Source organism: Acyrthosiphon pisum, unplaced genomic scaffold (assembly GCF_005508785.2).
Source record: "Acyrthosiphon pisum isolate AL4f unplaced genomic scaffold, pea_aphid_22Mar2018_4r6ur Scaffold_21109;HRSCAF=23054, whole genome shotgun sequence".
NCBI lineage: Eukaryota > Metazoa > Arthropoda > Insecta > Hemiptera > Aphididae > Acyrthosiphon > Acyrthosiphon pisum.
The window spans coordinates 13206-18201 of NW_021770540.1; positions in this window are offsets into that span (position 1 = coordinate 13206).

Below are 4996 nucleotides of genomic sequence, written 5' to 3' on the forward strand. Positions count from 1 at the left end.
ACGAGTTGACCCCGATTCCCGGAGGCGCGCGTGTTATTGAATGGAAATGGAGGGGACGGCATCGGCGGCAACGACGACGACTATGACGACTATGACGGCTACGACGCACGCGAGCGGGAGGCGAGACATCCGCGAACGCTCGAGTTACACCACCACGGCGAATGCATCGGCGGCGGCTGCGGCGGTGGCTGCTACCGGCAGCGGCGTCAGGCAGCTGCGGCACGTCCGGTTTCGCCGTAACCGACACACGACTACCACCTACCTACCGTCGCCGTCACCACCACCACCACCGGCACAGAGATCTGCGAGATCTTCCGATCCCAAAGTCCCCCAATATAATAATAATACTGTGTTGACGCAATATCGTCGTACGGCAGATCGATCCGGCGTCAATAATATCATCAACAATGACGACGAGGTCCCAACAAACGTAATATTTTACCCACAATACCGCTACCGTTTTATTATACCATACCATACTTTACTATAATGGATACCTTGTGTTGCGGCCGTCGACAGGAGGCGACGACGGCAGCGGCGGCGGCACCAGCGGTACGCATTGATTGGCCACCGGCGGCGGCGGGGTGGCCGGCGCCCCGTTCGCGCGACGCACTCGAAAACCAACGAAATATCAAACGAGTACCGAGGAAACGAACGACGACTCCGACGGAAATCTCTCGACCCGCGCGCGGCGACTTATTACCGTACGCTATACATATTATATACGCGGGCGCGCGCGCGCACCGAACACTGCACGCGGATACGGACTAGCGCGCGCGACGGACGGCACGAAAGATCGGACACTCTATACCATAGCCTCAGCGTTTCGTGCCACACGAGTGTCTCAAATGGTAAAGCACCTATATATGAGACAATAATATTATGAACTTTTCGATTGAATTATTGTATTTATTATGATTTTTACATGATTAGAATCACGCGCGCGGCTCACCGGGTGACGCGGTACCACGGCCGACGGACGCGAACAATGCACTGCTGTGCTGGTAGTCGTCGTCGGCACTTGGTGAGTACGCGCGGATCGGGCGGTGACGGCGCGCGGTGGTGGTGGCGGTGACGCGAGGCGGCGGCGCGGTGGCGGTCGGGCAGACGGTTGGCCATGCGGCGGCGGTGACGGTGGCGGAGCGGTGCGAGCACGTACGGTGTGCTCGCGGAATGCGGTCTACGGGGGGAAAAACGGCGGCACCGCAGCGACATCGAGCGGACTGGCCTCGCGTAACGGTCCAAATTGTTTTGTTTTTCATTTTTTTGTGTTATTAATTATTGCTATTAAACATATTGTTGTTGTTGTGTTTCGTAATGATTACCGCCGAGTGGTACCGGCGACCGATAAGTACCTACTTACCTGGACCATCTGGTATCAACTACATCGAGTGCTCCCGATTGTCGTTGTTCGCCGTCGATCATCCTCTGAAGTCAGGGCCGTATTTAAGGGGGGCAACAGGGACATTTGCCCCGGGCGGCCAATTATTGACACATTTAGGTGGGCGGCCAGGCGCTGGTTTATACTATATGAATAACATTTTTTTTTTTTGTAAGAATTTCTTTGAGTACCTATACTTGGACTTTTTGCATTGCATGACTATGATACGGCCATTTAGCGTCATTTACTCATTTTGTCAATCAATAATAACTAACTGTTCGTTTTTGTAATTTTTTTTTATAGGTTACAATTATATGTGTCATACATTTTTACAATAATTAAAATAATGTATAATCGTGATCTGTTTTTAACAACATTTTCATAAATAAAGAACTACAACTAAACAATTAAAAACGGATTATTTTTTTTTTTTTGTGGGGGGCGTACCAATATTGTTAAACCAGGGCGCAAAAGATATTTTTTAATTGCTAATTTTTATTTGCAATAACCAACCAGACATTTAGAGTATAAGGTAGAGCTTGCACAAAGGGGCATGATGACAAATAAGCTCAATTGTAATGTTAAATACTTAGTCTTATAAACATATTGTTTATACATTATATTAATTACGAAAAATTCTATAGTGTTTACTTATTTGTATTTATTTAAGTATACTTATTACTTCTACGTCCTGCCAAATAGTTAAACAATATGTTGACTAAGTATTTAACATTACAATCGATCTTATTTGTCATCATAGGTATTTGAAATATTATAAAAATATGGCATTTTACTTAGTTTCCATATTATATTACGACTTTTAAAGATTTAACCATTACTAAATTTATCTATATTTTAACTTAGCTTTTATTTTACACGGAGTTAGAACGAAGTGTTTTTGGTGTGATTTACTATATATTGACCATTTTCACAAATTAATAATATTGATAGATTAACAATAATTACTAAAATTTTCAAATCACCATAACCCCATCTTATAAAACCATTACCATGGACCTTTTATCCTTAGAACACAAGGTTAAATAACTCAAAAACTACTCGTAGAAATTTTGATTTTGATACGTTAACAATTTCAGAAAATTGTCTACTATATAATTTATAGTTGAATAGGGGTGTTCTCATTTGAAAAACAGAATTTTATTTCTCCACAGGACACTCCTTAGTCTTTATAAGTCGTACAAAAAATCTCAAGAATTTAAAAATATGGTCTTATAGTAATTTAAAAATTTAAAAAATCAGATTTTGAATAATTGCATTATTGAAGAAAAAAAGTTATACCCTCTCAAAAAGAGGGGTAAGCATGCTTGGTAAATCACCCTGTATAATACCTATATAATATTTTAATAATTTATTAAAAGCAATTTATCAAAATATGTTTGTACCTATACATATTATTCGTGAGGTATATGACATATGTATTTTGTATATTTTAATACAGTTGTCTGATGGACGACAATTTATTGAGTAAAACGTGTATGCGTATTATAATTTATATTTTAATACCTGGGTACATACTGCGTATTGGTAAATCAGATAAACATATTATTAATATATAGTGAATATACATAATATTATACCTAAACTATTACACACATAGAAATTTTGGAGTTATATTCACTGATATTACAGTGTCAACGGGCTAATAGTTGAAGCTGACTGGCCAACGAGTTCAAGATAACTCTCAAAAAGTATTAATCAAAAAACATACACAAGACATTCTTTTAGGCATGGAGTATGGACTATAGATAATGATAATTATTTATAATTGATACTGATTAAATTATAAATTATAAAATGTTTAAATACTAAATAGTAATAGATTAGCAAAGATCTGATTCACAGTTTTATTTTATAGGACGTGTTGGGCAACTATTATTTGTCAATAAAGATCGAGAATTATATGAAATCTTTGTTGTATATACTAATGACTAATGACTAATATTATTTGCATCTTTAGACTATATAAGGGGATTGGTGAAAAAACTACAACTTTTCATGCCTCATTAGCTTCCTCGTAAAAACATCTAGAAATTAGGTATAATTATTAATTATATTTTATATTTAAACAATATAAAGTATTTTTAATTTGTATACCGGTTGATTCTTTTATCATTGAACACTTATTATTTAAAAAAGTGTACATTTTAAGTTAAGCAAAGTTTAGATGAGCGGAGAAGTGGACAAACATTTCGCGGGGTAACCCCGCACCACTCCACTCCGCTCATCTAAACTTTGAATATTTATAACACATAAACTACTCATCCCAAATTTGATTTTCATGTATTAAAATACTATGAAAAATATTCTGCTTTGGAATATAAAATTAAAACCCAATATTGTCATTCAAAAAAGAAAAAAACTTAAAAAATTATAAGGATAAAAAATATTTAAAAATATAATTTTTTAAGAAAAACGTTGTTATATAAGCGACTTGAAAGTATGTAAAAAAATATTTTCAAAAAAATTTACACTTTGAAATAACGAGTGTTCAGTGATTAAAGAAACACCCGGTATATGTACAATATACAGGATGATTACATAAAACAATTATACGTATATTATAATATATAAATATATAATGCATGTAATATATCAAAACATTTTTTTTAATCTTATTATTTTTATACATCTATACATGTAGTAACAAAATACCAAGGAGGGATTTAAACACCATCCACCCACGTGTGCACTTCACTGATTTTAATATATATACGTGTGATCTAAAAAAGGAAAGAAAGTCCATCTAAGGTGCAATCACTCGTTTCGCTTTTCTCACATAGACGCAGTAATGCAACTCGCGAGATAGTACCAGTGGCGTAAACTGGGGGTCGTACAGCGTCGCACTTGCGACCCCTGAAAATATCATAGGGTCGCAACAGTATCTTTTTGCGAATCCAAAAAATCACGATTTCAGTTTTCGAAAAATTTAAATATCAATATAATAATAAATTAACTAATTTATATTTTTAGAACCAATGTTTTACTTTGTTTTTAAGCACTGGAATTATTATAATATTATATAATTTCCGCATTTGTTTATAGTTTTGTTATTAACCATTTTCTGTATATTTATATTTTATTCTGATCAGCGGACTCGAGTCTCAATGGCAGCTGATAGTGTTTGTTTTATACGTGCATTTATTTTTGACACTTGTATTTATTTCTTATCCGCGAATGATTCCAAATTAAGTGTTTCGACAGCTTGCTAAAAGGAATAAATTTATTGTAAAAATATCGAAAAGTCGAAAGTAAGTATCTCTTTTTTCTTTAAATTCGTATAATTGTTTAGTACACATATTTAGTATGCATTAAGTTTAAAATAGCCCTTCAAATATATTACTGATTTATATTATATTAAAACTACAATTCTGACAAATAAAACAATTTATATTTGATCTGTAAGTTAATTTTTAAATTAATTATTAAAGTAATATTATATTATTGAGCAAATTAAATTTATTTTGGTATATATTTTTCGTATTATTTTGGTACTAATTGTTGTACCTGCTTATTAGAAAAATACTTATACAAATACTGAGAAATTTTTTTTTAAATCTGAAGAAAACCTCCATTCCCCAGGAAAAAGATTAAAAA